Source organism: Ambystoma mexicanum, chromosome 6p, assembly GCF_040938575.1.
Source record: "Ambystoma mexicanum isolate Mex_15411 chromosome 6p, UKY_AmexF1_1, whole genome shotgun sequence".
NCBI classification, from domain to species: Eukaryota; Metazoa; Chordata; class Amphibia; order Caudata; family Ambystomatidae; genus Ambystoma; species Ambystoma mexicanum.
The window spans coordinates 1,414,224,748-1,414,240,452 of record NC_090935.1 but is presented as its reverse complement, the minus strand read 5'-3'; the positions used below and the strand labels follow the sequence as shown (position 1 = coordinate 1,414,240,452).

At 47.3% G+C, this 15,705-nt stretch overlaps 1 protein-coding gene across 1 annotated transcript in view; it reads right to left on the bottom strand.

Annotated features, from left to right (window-relative positions):
* The window catches only part of NOA1 (nitric oxide associated 1), a 574,689-nt gene that overhangs the window by 109,548 nt on the left and 449,436 nt on the right, over window positions 1-15,705 (bottom strand). The window lies entirely within an intron of this gene.

Here is a 15,705-nt window from a genome sequence, read left to right as displayed (position 1 = left end):
GTTGAGGAGAGCCATCTTCAAGATTTGGGGTAACAGAGGGCAAAGGGGAAAGTATACTGAGCGCTGGGAATATTGGAAGGGGTGAGTAACAGTATCAGGGAATTGGAGGGCTCTGGGGTTGGAGGGGTGTGGTGGTAGGAGGGCTCCCTCTAGAATGTAAAGACAGCTGGCGAATAAAAAAGTACAAGGAAAATGGTCGTTCAAAAGCAAAGGTGGTGTTCAAGGAGCAGCATTTTACGAGTGTCGAATAATCACATGACAGTAAAACCTATGACCATCTAATTTAAGGGAGCTGGAATAGGTGCTTAATTTACAGCAAGTGTGGCTCAAGTAAAAAAGTGCTGCGAGCTGGTGGATGAAGGGGTTGACCACAAAGAGTTGTCAAAAGTAAAATGGGCTGGCGGGTGTAACTTTAGGAGAGTCTAAATTTCTTTTTTTGGAATTGCAGGAGGATAGTCCGATGTCGATGAGTAAGCATTTCCAGAAACTTCACATACAAATTGAGAACGCTAGCTTCCTGGTGCTTTAATTTTTTGCATTTCGACTACTGAAGTGTGGCTTGGGCCAACTCTTTATGTGGGGTGGGGCCAAGCCTGATTTGCATATGGTCTTTCCCCTTCTGTAATGGCTTGGCAGGCGAAGAACGATGGTCTGGAGGGTTGCCCCGAGCAATGCCAGTGGTTAAGATTCAGTCTAAACCTTCCAGCCATCACCTCTTTGTTTTTGCTTTGTCACCCCGAGTGGGACGGGTATGCCCAGACGTGGGTCCCGTGCCTGCTGGGCCTAGAGACCCAAGCTACTCCTCACTGATGAGCCCCAACAAGGGCGAAACATGTTTGGGGATGCTTGTGGTCTCGTGCAGAAGGGATGTGACCTAGCAGTTCGGGCTGGACTGCCCCTTTTGGGGTGGGGCCAAGCCTGATTTGCATATGGTCTTTCCCCTTCTGTAATGGCTTGGCAGGCAAAGAACGATGGTCTGGAGGGTTGCCCCGAGCAATGCCAGTGGTTAAGGTTCAGTCTAAACCTTCCAGCCATCACCTCTTTGTTTTTGCTTTGTCACCCCGAGTGGGACGGGTATGCCCAGACGTGGGTCCCGTGCCTGCTGGGCCTAGAGACCCAAGCTACTCCTCACTGATGAGCCCCAACAAGGGCGAAACATGTTTGGGGATGCTTGTGGTCTCGTGCAGAAGGGATGTGACCTAGCAGTTCGGGCTGGACTGCCCCTTTTGGGGTGGGGCCAAGCCTGATTTGCATATGGTCTTTCCCCTTCTGTAATGGCTTGGCAGGCGAAGAACGATGGTCTGGAGGGTTGCCCCGAGCAATGCCAGTGGTTAAGATTCAGTCTAAACCTTCCAGCCATCACCTCTTTGTTTTTGCTTTGTCACCCCGAGTGGGACGGGTATGCCCAGACGTGGGTCCCGTGCCTGCTGGGCCTAGAGACCCAAGCTACTCCTCACTGATGAGCCCCAACAAGGGCGAAACATGTTTGGGGATGCTTGTGGTCTCGTGCAGAAGGGATGTGACCTAGCAGTTCGGGCTGGACTGCCCCTTTTGGGGTGGGGCCAAGCCTGATTTGCATATGGTCTTTCCCCTTCTGTAATGGCTTGGCAGGCGAAGAACGATGGTCTGGAGGGTTGCCCCGAGCAATGCCAGTGGTTAAGATTCAGTCTAAACCTTCCAGCCATCACCTCTTTGTTTTTGCTTTGTCACCCCGAGTGGGACGGGTATGCCCAGACGTGGGTCCCGTGCCTGCTGGGCCTAGAGACCCAAGCTACTCCTCACTGATGAGCCCCAACAAGGGCGAAACATGTTTGGGGATGCTTGTGGTCTCGTGCAGAAGGGATGTGACCTAGCAGTTCGGGCTGGACTGCCCCTTTTGGGGTGGGGCCAAGCCTGATTTGCATATGGTCTTTCCCCTTCTGTAATGGCTTGGCAGGCGAAGAACGATGGTCTGGAGGGTTGCCCCGAGCAATGCCAGTGGTTAAGATTCAGTCTAAACCTTCCAGCCATCACCTCTTTGTTTTTGCTTTGTCACACCGAGTGGGACGGGTATGCCCAGACGTGGGTCCCGTGCCTGCTGGGCCTAGAGACCCAAGCTACTCCTCACTGATGAGCCCCAACAAGGGCGAAACATGTTTGGGGATGCTTGTGGTCTCGTGCAGAAGGGATGTGACCTAGCAGTTCGGGCTGGACTGCCCCTTTTGGGGTGGGGCCAAGCCTGATTTGCATATGGTCTTTCCCCTTCTGTAATGGCTTGGCAGGCGAAGAACGATCGTCTGGAGGGTTGCCCGGAGCAATGCCAGTGGTTAAGATTCAGTCTAAACCTTCCAGCCATCACCTCTTTGTTTTTGCTTTGCACATGATGCAGCAGGCTTTGAAGGTCATCAGAGAAGGGACACATGCCTGTTTGGCAATGGTGAGACGGCTGAGGGTTTGAGAGCAAAGTGGGTGAAAAAAGGTTCAAATGGATTATTTGAGCAAAGAATGGGAGTGCAGGAAAAGAGAATGAGGTTCACATTTATAGTTCCGATTAATGTGGTGAAAAAATGCAAATTATAACTGCAAATTGTGAGGCATATCAAATATACAGTCTGCATTTTTTTTTACTTTGTTCTGCCTAACTGTAAATGTGTGTGTGGGTTAGTTTATAGAAATGGGGAACCCTCACATTACTAAAAATGTCAAAACTTTCCATGTACAATCTACATCAATAATATTCATATTTCCCACCTCAATTATATGATCCTTTAGTCGTTTCATGGCAAATTGCTTCAATCAGGATTCGGCCCCAAACACGGAACCCAAACTGCCCTACTTGATTTGAAAATCCAAATCGATGCCATCAAAGATACTGGCAAACCTGCCCTCCTAATGATGATAGACCTTTCAGCAGCATTCCATTTGGTAGACCACCAATTCCTCCGCTCTTAACTTGCCTCAACAGCAAACTTATCTCCATCAGCTACCAATTGGGCTAGGTCCTTAGCTGACAGATCCTCACAAGTCTTCATCAATGTCTTTTCCGCTGAACCTACTCCTGTCACTTGTGGAGTCTCCCAAGGTTTCTGCATGTACCCCACCCTCTAAAACATTTATACAAACCCCCTCTTCGACTACATTGATCTATTAGGCGTATCTTACGCAAACTACACTGACAACCTGCAGCTCTTTATTCCCCTCTACGGCTCATACGCCCAGGACTCAACCACCATAAACTCGGCATACGAGGTCATACAAAATTGGATGGCTTCTCACCTACTCTGCCTCAATGAAGAAAAAAACGAAATCTTCATCGTCGGCTCCAACTCCACACTTCACAACATTGACCCTGCATACAAGGAGTTTATAATCAATGGTAACCGTATCACCACTTCTGCTGCTGCCAAAACTCTTGCATCTACCTGGATGCCAACCTCAACCTCTCACATCAAGTGAACTTGGATCGCCTCAGCGGCAGCTTACACAGCCAAACTGCTTCATGCCAGCAGGCCCTTCCTCTGCACTCCTAAAATGCCTAACAATTGCAAGAGCTATCACAGAAGCCAAGCTCCACTACTGTAACGCCCTATTCACCGGCACTTCTCAACGCAGCCTGTACAAACAACAGACTATTCAGAACAATGTTTTCCGAGTGGCCATTGGTCTCTTGAAATCTGACCATATCTCCAAAGCCAGGAGAGATGCCCACTGGTTGTCCATCTGGGAAAGGATTAAGTTCAAAACATTGTCCCTGATCTCCTGATGTCTCTCCAACACTGCCCCAACCTACTTGGAGAAATAAGCCCCTGCCTGACATCTTAGATCGTCGAACTCTCCCTTTCTGAAGACCCCCAACTTCAATCGCCTCTAAGAAGGGGGCAAGAGCTTCCCGGTCGTGGCTGCCAAACTCTGGAATAATCTAATACCAGCACTCAGAAAAGAACAGGCCTACCGGATCTTTTGCAGAAACTTAAAGACTTGGCTTTTCAACTAACTTTGCTCCTCCTGAGACTCTTCCATCCCACTACTGCATCTCCCCACAACCCCTCCCTTCTTTTTACCTTAATGTAAATAGCGCCTAGATACCCAAGGGTTTTGTGCGCTGTAACAAATTAAAAAATAAACGCTTGAAAATGAAATCACCACAGTCGGTCCTTTTTTAAATGACTATGCTTTCACTAATGCTACTTTAAATAAAAACAAGAAATGCCACTATCACCATAAGGACTTAACTGAAGGAAGCAAAGCTTAAGTGTTTTGTTTTTTAATTTACTGTTCAACCTACATTCTGGAGCCGGTATTAAGACTTGGTGACTCAGCTCCATTGTTTCAAACTGCCCTGTGGGTTACGCAAAGCATCCTAAATGTTATACCATAGTGTGGGGACAAATTTGACATTTAAAATTTGTCCTTCTCCTTACCGCAGATCCTCCACTAGGTAGCTAGGTAGGCTATTCACTTACCGACTGCCATGTTCAACAGTGCTGCATTGCCATAACTGGATTGTTCTATGTCGTTGTAGTGCACATGTCAACCACAGATGCGCTTTGCCTTCCACCGATCTTATGGATGAGCACTTCTGCAGCTCTCGCTTGACATTTCCCGTTTGGCATATTGAAGCGTGTTTTGGAGAAGTGCCTTACCAGGCGAAGCAGCCTCAGCAGGTAGAAGTAGCAACAATAGGCGGGAAATCTCACTCTTAACCGTGTGAGAACCATGGAAATAGCATGCCCGTCAAAAACCTTTTGAATTTATCTTAGAATGTCTTGCGCTAGTATCAAGATTGTCTTCTCCCCCACATGACAACGTAGTGTCTGCCTAAGACTTGCATGCTGAGAAACCGAACATCCTCCAGAAACATTCTTGCTGGTCAGTATCATGCAATGCCTGAAGCATCCCTTCCATTGAAATATATGTGTGCTCTTCTGTATAGAAGCACAGTGCATCAAGGGATTGGGGTTACTGCACCGAGTCTCGTTCTGTCGTTGGGTTGCCGTTTGTCCTGTGTATACAGGCTTTGCTGATTGCTATTAAAGACCTTCACCAATCCACCTGAAGAGTGTGTGGTTGTTTTACACAACATGATTGGTGCCTGGGATGCCAGATTCCTACTAAACTGTGGAGAAAACACAGGAGTTGCGGGACAAGGCTCCAAGTGATCCCCAAGGACCCAGGTAAAACAACTTTGTATGCAAAGTGAGCACCACTGGCAGGGGCGACTGGGGATTCAGGGAAAGTAGGCAGAGCAGGTTGGGGGGGGGGGGGGGAGAAGCCAACCAAATACCATGAATTGCTGAGCACCGTTAATTGCATTGCTGGTTTTCAGGTCTTGTTCACCATCATTGATAACGGGTCGGGGTAATGTTGGTCTCTGATAAATCTGAACTATGGAAACATTCTGATTATCCTACCCTGCCTACAGTTATAATTGTCTGATGGAGATAAAAGAAAATCATCGGGCCACTGCAGTAAACTGTTAGTAAGAAGCAGCGCAACCCTGCATCATACTGACTTAAGATTGAGAAAGCAGTGCCGGTCAGGGTAGAGTAGAATAGACCAGGATCTCGGAATGCATGGATCCTGTGCGAGTATGAAGAAATCACTGCTGGATGAGAGCCCCGTGTTTGTCCCTACCCAGAACCTGCAACGCTATATGTGCAACTCAGTTGCAACCCAAACCTTTGTTTCACTCTCACCTGTGCTACTACGGGAGCTGTAACAGGCTTTGTTTCCTTCGTATATGTGTTTTGTCAATGGCACTTCCCCCCCACCCCCAACCTCGGCTCTGGAAAGCTGAACAGCTCTGTATTCGGTGTAGAAGAATGGGGAACGTCGGCTGTGACGCAACACAGTCATCTGGATAGAAGATATGGCCTACACTGACTAGTGTTTCTGAACTAACGGGGGGAGGAACAAAGCTTGTGTGACGCCACTCGAACTTCCAAATAGATGCTACAAAGCATTCAGCTATGAGCCAGACTTGCCCCACCAGCCTCCAAGCACGATCGACACCGAAAGAGTATGGTACAGACCTGGTTCTGCAATAAGCCATACCTTGTCTTGCCCCTGCAAGAATGGATTCAGGTTAGTCTAGACAAGTGCTACTTACTCCTAAAGGAAGTCCAGCTCACTTTACGTAAACACCCTACACGCCCAAAGCATGTACGTTTTCTGGATAAAGGGCACGATTATTCTCAGGACGATTCACCTAGAAAGAATAACAGTACTGCTGAAAGCTCTAGAAAGGAAGGGAGCACACGTACACCAGCAACAAAGCAATAGCAATTTAGGTCTGTTCTTCGAGGCAACCAATACAGTCTGAATCAAAAACCAAAGCCCTGAAGAATAACGAGAAGATGCTAAAGAAACAATTCAAAACACTAAAAACAAAGGGTCTCAGAAGCAGCCACTTTGTGAATTTGTTTGGTCTCGCTGGAGGTGCGGCTTGACACACCGCACAGATGTGCTTTCCCCTGAAGCTTCCTTTTGGATCGCTCTACGCACTGCAAGTGAAGGAGCCCCGAGATCTGAGAGCGGGAGGTGGGGGGCCTGTGCAAGGTTGCACGGCTGTGGCTACTGGATACTGAGCTCGACTGAGCACGATTCTGGTGCACGGTACATTGTACACAGTAAATGATGCAGTGCCGCGTCGAGCCACAAGAGCACAAAGACTTGTAGAAGTTTAGGCTCCGATTGACCCTTTGTTTAATAGCCGGTCTCTGTGGGCAGGAAACCCCTGGTTGCCTCTCTCCCTGTTCATTAATTACTGCCTGGCGGTGAGCTTGGAGGGGGCTAAAGGAGCCTAGCGTGGCTCTGCTTGGAAGGGAGGGGCGGCAACCTTCTTCACCTCGCGAACTTTGGTGCCCCTGGCTGGGGCGGGAAGGGTTTTCTTGCACCACCACTTAAATGTACAAATAACCGCAAATACACTGAAGCAACGTGCTGCCGTTGCAATGGCAACCCATGCCGCCAAAAGAAGAACTGTGGGGGGAGAGGGGACCATGGAGCAGAAAGCAGTTTTGGCTACCCCGTCTGCCTGTTGCCCGGCCAGGGTTAATTAACCTTCTGCCTGCTATTTAGCACATAGGGCTACAGGGGAATGCAATGCTAGAATCCTGAATGTGGAAGACGGTAACTGGCTTTGTCCACCAGAAAAAAAAAGAGCCTGTAACTCACTAACCCTGCGGGCTGATGTTAAGGCCACAAGAAGGACAGTTTTTAATGTAAGAAGCCTCAAGGGACAAGAGTGCAGAGGCTCAAAAGGTACACAAGTTAGAAACTTAAGTACCAGATTGAAATCCCAAGTTGGGACATGAAAAAGGACTGGATGGTAAACATTGGTAAGCCCTTTTGAGAATTGAATGATTAATGGAATTTTGAAGTAGGAAACCTCTTCCGAGGAGCACTTGAAAATGGACAGCGCAGCCAGACATCCTTTTTTTTTTTGCCCCGATCTGGGGCCCCAGATTGGCTAGATGCAATAGGAAAGAAAGCACCATTGGGGTGCCACATTGAAAAGGGTCCACATTCTTATCTCTGCACAAGATACTGAATTTATTCCAACGACATTGGTACAGGGATTTAGTTGCTGGCCTTCTGGCCAAAAGCAAAGTCTTCATTACGTCATCCAGAAGATCCCAATCCTTGTATCTCAACCTCTCAGAAACCATGCATGAAGGTAGAGTGTTTTGTCTTCTGGATGGAGAACTCGACCTTGCTCTTGCGAGAGAAATCCTCTCTTTGCGGAAGACGTATTGGAGGACAGATGAACATGTCCAGAATGTCCGGGTACCACGTCGTCCTGACCCAATCTGGGGCAATTAGGATCATGGTTTTCCCGAACTTTCTCAACCTGATTACCTGAGGAATCACGGGGACTGGAAGAAACGCATACAGAAGTATAAACTTCCAGTCCACCACAAACACATCTCCTAGAGCTCCTCTCAGAGGAAATTTCCTTGAGCAGTACTGTTTGCACTTCCAGTTGACCGTGGTCGTGAACAGATCCACTTGAAGGGTTCCCCAAAGGGCGAATATCTCCAGAAGGACTTCCTGAGCTAGCTCCCACTCGTGGGAGACTGCTCTACCTGCTCAGTGTGTCTGCTGCCGTGTTCTGCTCTGCGGCTAGGTGAACTGCTGATAGAGAGATTCCCTCTCGTATTGCCCAGAACCAGAGCTGCATTGCCTCTCTGCACAGTGGTAGTGATCCTATGCCTCCGCTCTTGTTGAGGTAGTACATGGCCACCGTGTTGTTCATCATTATCAGGACATTCTTTCCCTGTACTGAGGGCAGGAAGGCCTTCAGCGCTAGTCTGATTGCCCTCAGCTCCAATTGGAGACCAACGACCAGTGATTGTCAGATCGTTGGTGTGGGCTCCCCACCCCGTAAGTGAGGCGTCCGTCACTAAGGTTATCTCCGGCCATGGTTGCCAAAAAGATTCTCCCTTGAGGATGTTGTCGTTGCAAGCCCACCATAATAGATCCTGAGCAACTGCGCTCAGGACTTGCAGAAGATCCGACATACTTCCCGAGAATTGGGACCACTGAGATCTGAGGGCCCATTGAAGAGATCTCCTCAGTCGAGCCTTTGGCACCAGAAAAATGGGATGCCATGAGGCCGAGCAACCTCAAAATCGAAGGCCGGCAGATGCTGGGCATTTTGGAACTTTACCATCTGCAGAATGTGGAGCGGTCTCACCTCGGGAGGCGAGGCTTTGCCTGAGGAAGTATCCAAGACTGCTCCGATAAACTAGAGTTTTTGGGATGGTATCATGTGAGACTTCTTGAAAATGAGGGAGAAGCCCAGTTTGTGAAGGAAGTGACAGGTGATCGACAGATGTTCCTGAGCTTGTTCGGGAGAACGCGCTCTGATCAACCGATCGTCCGGGTAAGGGGAGACGTGAATCCCCCCCTCTCCTGAGACTTACTGGCACAACTGCTATCAGTTTGGTGAAAACCCTCTGTCGACGGTCAGCCTGAATGGCAGAACTAAAAACTGATAGTGAGACCCGCCAACCGCGAACCTCAGATACTTTCTGTGCTTGGGATGGATTGGCACATGAAAGTAAGCATCCTGAAGGTCCAATGATACCAACCAGTCTTGGAGTTGAAGAGCCTGAAGGATCTGAGAAAGGGTTACCATCTTGAACTTGTCCTTCTCCTGGGGAATTTATTCAAGTTTCTTAAGTCCAAGATGGGTCTCAATCCTCTGTCCTCCTTTGGGATGAGAAAGTAGGGGGAATACCAACCCTTGTTCCTCTCCGCTACAGGTACATGTTCTATTGCACCTTTCTCTAACAGGGTTAAAATTTCCTGCACAAGGAGCGGATCTGGAATTTTGACAGAGTTGGTTCCCGGTGGATGAACCGGAGGCCTTTTTAGGATGGAAAAGCAGTAACGTTGAGCTACAGTCACCAGTGCCTAAGCATCTGAAGTAATGCCCCGCCATTCTTTCAGATGCTGTGAGAATCTGCCTCCCACCGGGGTTTTGTGTGATAAGGCATCCGAGTGACTTGGAGGCGGCTGCAGGAGCGGCTGAGGGCAAATATGCCGTTCCTGAGGCTGGTTTTGCACTTTTTCCTCGTCCACCACGAGCGACATTTCTTTTACCTCTTTGTATGGCCTGTCCTCTTCCTCTACCAAAAGAGAAGTAGTAACGAAAAGAACGACCTCTCCAAGAAGATGAGCCCGAATAAGGTTTTTGAGGCTGTCGCATAGAGGCGGCAAGAGATCTAGCTGCCGCTTTTGAGGTCTGCAGTTTTTCTAAGATTTCATCAGTTTTACTGCCAAACAGCCTCAAGCCATCAAAAGGCATGTTGAGTAGCCTGGCCTTCATGTCTGGTGCAAACCCTGGCTTCTTCAACCACGCAAATCTGCGTAGCACTGTGCTTGCAGCCATGTATCTGCTGATACTATCAGCAGTATCCAGTCCAGACTGGAGACATTCCCCCATGGCCTCCTTTCCGTCTTTGACAATATTCAGGAAGCCTTACCTTTCCTCGCCTTCCGTAATATGATCAGCCGCTGCCGAAATGCAGTCCCACATGGTATAGGTGAACCTGGGCAGGGTACAGGTGACATTTGTTGACTTGAGAGCCATACTACCCAAGGTAAAGACCTTACGGACCCAAACATCCACCTTCTTATCCTCTCTATCTAGGGGGATAGACGGATAGGCTATTTGTCTTGACGAAGTTGCTGCCTGATTAACCAGACTTTCTGGAGTGGGATGCCTCCTTAAGTAAATCAGGGTGAGAACTAGAAGTTCTGTACTTCTTTGGAAAATTACTGTTGACTGCAGAAGCAGTATCAGGAACCTCCCAGTTTTTTTCCACTGTCCTCTGAAGTGCCCTATGGAAGGGGAGAAGTGGGTCCTTCTGGGGGCCCTGGTCGAGTATATCAGTCATCCTGATCAAATGTGGGTGAGTATCTACCCCAGCCCATGTATTCAACAACCCTATTCATCAAACTCCTGTACCCTGAATCTGCATATTCTGCAGGGTCAGGTTTTGTACACTCTAGCTCTGGTGACGTATCAATGCCACTAGCACAATGAAGGGTGTCACACAGGTCTCTCATTTTCAATTCTGGATCGATTCATTCTTCTGGAACCTCTCTGGTACCATATTGCACTCCAAAAAGAGAAACTACTTCTTCTGAGGCACTTTCTTCAAATATAGAAGACAGACTTAAAGAAGTCTGACTTAGGTACAGGAGTAAATCTCCTTTCCTGTGCTCGAGTTTGGGTCGAAGGAATCATAGATGGTATCAAAGGAATCTTCGAAGGCACCGATGTCTTCGAACAAAGTTGTCGAAAACACTTGTGGCTTCGATATCAAAGCCGTTGGCACTGACGAAGTCGTTGAGGGCTTGGACGACTTATGTTTTTAGTCGGTGTCAGGGAAACACTCGATTCTCGATGAATCTTTGACAATTTGGAGTCGACTCGAGATTTTCAAGGTTCACCTTTACTACCGGATCTTTCCACAGTAGTTCCTGACTTCCCTGCGTCATCCAACGGAGCAACTGGGGTCTGGTTCTTTTGAGGTTTCTTTGAGGAGGTCGAGGCAGCATTCTTAAAGACCATCATCTTCCTTCTAAATTCATCCCATTTTCTTGGGGAATCCGACTTGGTTGGACATCTTACCAATTCGGTAGACATATCAGAGGAAGAGGAGGGGGGGGGGGGAATCTATGTCTCCTCTTAACCTTCTTTGATGGAGATGAAGAATGCCTCGATATACTGCATGATCGAGACCTCTTAGAATTTTTACGGCGATCAGATTCCTTCGTATCGCTTGACTTTCTATGTTTTTTTGGCGAGGCCTTCGAGGAGGCCTTGGAAGCTTCCCGCCCCACTGCCAGTTTACCTTTTCTCTCACAAAGAGCCTTCTCCGTCCCAGACTGACAGGAGCTACATTCGCTGGTTCAATGGTCTGAACCTAGGCACCAATGACAAACGCAGTGAGGGTCTATAATTGACATTTTCCATCTGCAGTCTATACATTTTTTACCCCCGTCTTGGGAGTAGAAGGGGTGGAAGAAGTCATTTTCTTGAAGAAAATTTCAAAGCGCGCCGTTCGAGAGCAAAGTCATCGGAAAAACGGAACTGAAGCCAACGGGCACGGCACAAGCTACTTATACTGATGGTGACGTCGACACCATGACCTCGTGAACAGCACCCTCTGCTGAGAATTTTCTTTCAGAAGCATCAAAGCTGGCGGATACTAATATCATAAGATGAGGAATGCATGGGAGGACACAATCCATTCGAAAATATAAATACCAGAAAGAATGTATGAGATGGAGGGATCTAGTTCATATGTCCAACACTAACAACTCTGCTGGGTTTTGGAAAATTACTAACTCTTACAAGCCTACAGTAAACAACTTAAAAGGGGTCACTGAACTTCTTGGAAATACAAATGCTGTAGGGTTTTTTGGGCAGGAAGATAAGAGGTCAGCTCAGAGCACATTGGGTGAAGGGAGTTGGGTATTCAAGAACTCTGTCCCGACATTTCCAAAATAATTTGTGCAAGTCCTCTAGGGCTCCAGGACCAGATAGGATTTGTAATGCACTGATTAAGGCTGATGTTGATTTATGGGCCCAGTCACTGCATTGGCTCTTACACTGGATTGGCCTGTCTCAGGCTATCCCTTCCTCTTGGAGAGACAGCATTATTGTGCCAGTATTTAAAAAGGGGAGCCATTCAGATGCCCGTAACTATTGCCTTTTGGCAATGCTGGACGCTCCTGCAAAGATCTTTGCACGTGTCTTGCTGGATGAGTTAAGGATATGGGCCGATTCAGTGAATATTATTCCCCTCAGACAGGTTTTCAGAAGGGCCTAAATACCACTATAAATGGGCTGGCTCTGGTAACTACCAAACAACATACTTTGGCCATCAGAAATAACACTGTATATGCCGTGTTTATTGATTTAAATCCAGCATTTGAGACAGTCGATAGGGGCAGGTTATGGTCCAAAGTGAAATCCTTGAATATTCCATCTGGTCTCCTAAAGGTGATTATCCAGCTGCATGAGAATACGAGGGTTAAAGTCTGCCTGAACCACCAAGGAAGGACGATTGGATGATTCACCCCTGTAACGGCCTTAAACAGGACTGTATACTGGCCCCAACCGTGTTCAACCTTTGTCAGAGTTAGGGGATGGCATCTGTAACCAACTTGCCATACCTCCAAAACTAGGGCATACCCCCCTGCAATGGATGGGCTATGTGGACAACCTTGTTATTGTTGATCTTACTCCTGGCGGCCTGAAGGCAACTTTGGACGGTCTCAAAATCTGCACAAAATCCAACTCCCTGGTAGTAAATATTAACAAGGCCAAGATAATGATCTTTGCCCCCATCGTGAAAAAGATTCAGAGGTTGAGCTGGAAGATGAGTGGGGAGGTTCTTGAAGTGGTTCCGGAATATACATTTCTAGGTATTAATCTTGATTCCAAACAGAGGTGGAAAGCACCTTGAGATCCTGACCCCCCCATACGGCTAGGATGAGTGGTGCGATTGGTTCCCTAGAACAACAGGGTGGGGGTTACTCTGTGGAAGCCGCGATACAGCTTTACCTGGCCAAAATGTGCCCAACCATATTGGACAAACTGAAATCTGGGCCTTTGACAAACTCAGAGATTCGAAAATCTATCTTTCCTGCCTTAACACATACTGGAAATTGAAAAACAGTACGTACTAACCTGTCTAGGTTGATTTACGACGCAATGATTCATGAAACTGCTAAATACTGGCTAGTTCCATCGCAAACATTGTAAGCACAACCAACAGATGGCTTGGGAGTGCACCAGAGATTGTTGTCAACTTGCCATACAAAACATTTAAGAAAATTATGAAAAACGTGACACTAAACGATAGGCACGATCAATTCATCTTCGATCTGGCTTTCAAAAGCAATTCTGAGGTATTCATTAAGTACATCCAGGAACGGGTGGAATATCTCAGTTACATAAAACACTTTGTGGTAAGCACATTAGTGCGGGACAACTTAAAAATCAAGTTTAACATGGTAAAATCCCAGGAGATAATGGGAGCGTGGCACAGTACACCTAGAAAGCATAGACTATGCTGCATCTGTGGAGAGGAACAAACGGAAACCACAAAACATCTTCTGGTAGAAAGCTCATCTCTTGTGCACCTTCAGCAAAACACACAGAGCTGCAGGCATTCCCACCGATACCATAAGGGAAGCCTTGTGGTCTACATTTATGAATGGAAATCTGGAGACCTATATTATATATTGGACTATTCTTTGGAGGGAAACAGTCATCATTTTGAAACTATTGGCCTGTTGATGAGGCTGTCAGAAATTGGGTGGTTGGAATCTGGGGGAAATTGTAAATACCTTTTTTTAAACTATTTTATGGTTTCTTAAATGGATGATGTGGTTGATGTATTAAAAACATTGATTCATTTTAACTGTATAATACTAAGTAAATAAATAAATACAAAGTGCTGCAATTTACAGATACCCAAGCATAACATAGGTTACAACGCTTATACCCAGTCATCCAAGGGGTGCACACCGGTGCCTTTCCGATCAGGCAGCTCCTATGAGGAACGAATACCATAGTCGTAGGGCATGCTGCTTGGAGTGCAACCAACCTCTTCAACATGGTTCAAAGATTCCCCAAGATTCGATAGGATCCTGTTAAGTTGTAAGATGACTACAGGTCATCATCGACTTAACAGACCCACTTAAGCCAATCTAAACCAACTACTGAGAGCTGCTCTCCCCATCGCCACCTTTGCGTTACTCAAGCAGCGTTGTTACTGGCCAGAGGAAGAACCCGCAACTGACAGTTTAAAGGCATTTACTGACAGATTAGTACAGACGATCACTGAGATCTGCCCCCGAAAGACTGACTGGGCAAAGATTAATGCCTGCAGACAGGCTAAGAGTGAAAATACTGTGGACTATCTCAAACGATTGAAGCAATGTTTTGAGCAATATTCTGGAATTACTGATGCAAATGTTGTGTCTTCCCAGAATGCAGGGTCACAGTTTGTTAGGAGTCTACAACCGAAGGTGGCTGAAGGTATCGGGTATCAAATCGATATGGACTGGTTGGTAAGGAAAGAATTTGATAGGGTTTTATTTTTATTTTTTAACTGCACAACACTTTCATGAGAAGGTGGAAAGACAAAAGGAAAGTACTAAAGCTAAGCTTATGGCATTACAAATCCAGCAGTTGCTGCCTTCCCAAGGCAGGGGAGGTTTCCTATCAATGTCAATGGGGCCAGGGACGATGCTGAGGAAGGGGAAGAGGCACCTCGGAGCAAGGTGAACAGGGAAATGGTAATGAAAGACACAGCATGAATGCATATAATGACTAGGGCAATTACTATAAGGAGTTTGGGCATTGGGAGGCAGTGTCTCCAAATAGGCAACCGTAAGACAAATGAGGCGGTGAGCCAACCGCACAGAATGGTCTGGCAGTGCCCCGGCCTCCTCTGCCATCACTGCAGAATGCTCATTAGGATTGCCAAGGGATACCTGAACCTGTTGCACCGCTCATCCCACTTAATCCTGCTGACCCTTATATTGATTGTAGTATTACTGGTCAAAAGGTTTCATGTCTGGGGGACACTGGAGCTCGCTCCACTTTGAAATCCTCTGAATTTCCACATGTTGTGTATTTTGATGACATTGACAATGCTGTAGGAATTGGAGGATGCCCATACCTCACCTTGTGTCCTCACTGCTTTGTGTTACTTTGGGTCCTCTCTCTTGACGTACATGCCTTACGGTTGAGTCTCTGTTCCACTGTTAATCTGCTTGGGTTCGATCTATTGTGTAAACTGAGCTGCTCCATCTATTGTTCACATGATGGTATTTTTCTCGACATCCCAGCCCATGGGGAACACACGATTTTGGCCGTGTTAAAGGAGGACCCAATTTGATCCCAGCAGACCGGACCATCTCTGCCTCGTTGCAATAGGGACTGCTAGAGCAGGTCCCTGCCAAATTATGGTCCACCCAGGCCGATGAGGCAGGCTGGTCGCTCAACACTGAGCAGGTCAAACTTACTCTTAACCCAGCCAAACCTCTGCCTTGTGGGCCTCGGTATCCCATTTCCGGATATGCAAAGAAAGGTATCAGCCCAGTTAGAGAAACCCTGTTGGAACATGAAATTATCGTGCACATGCGCAGTCCCTGCAACACACAGATTCTGCCCACCAAGAAACCAGGTAA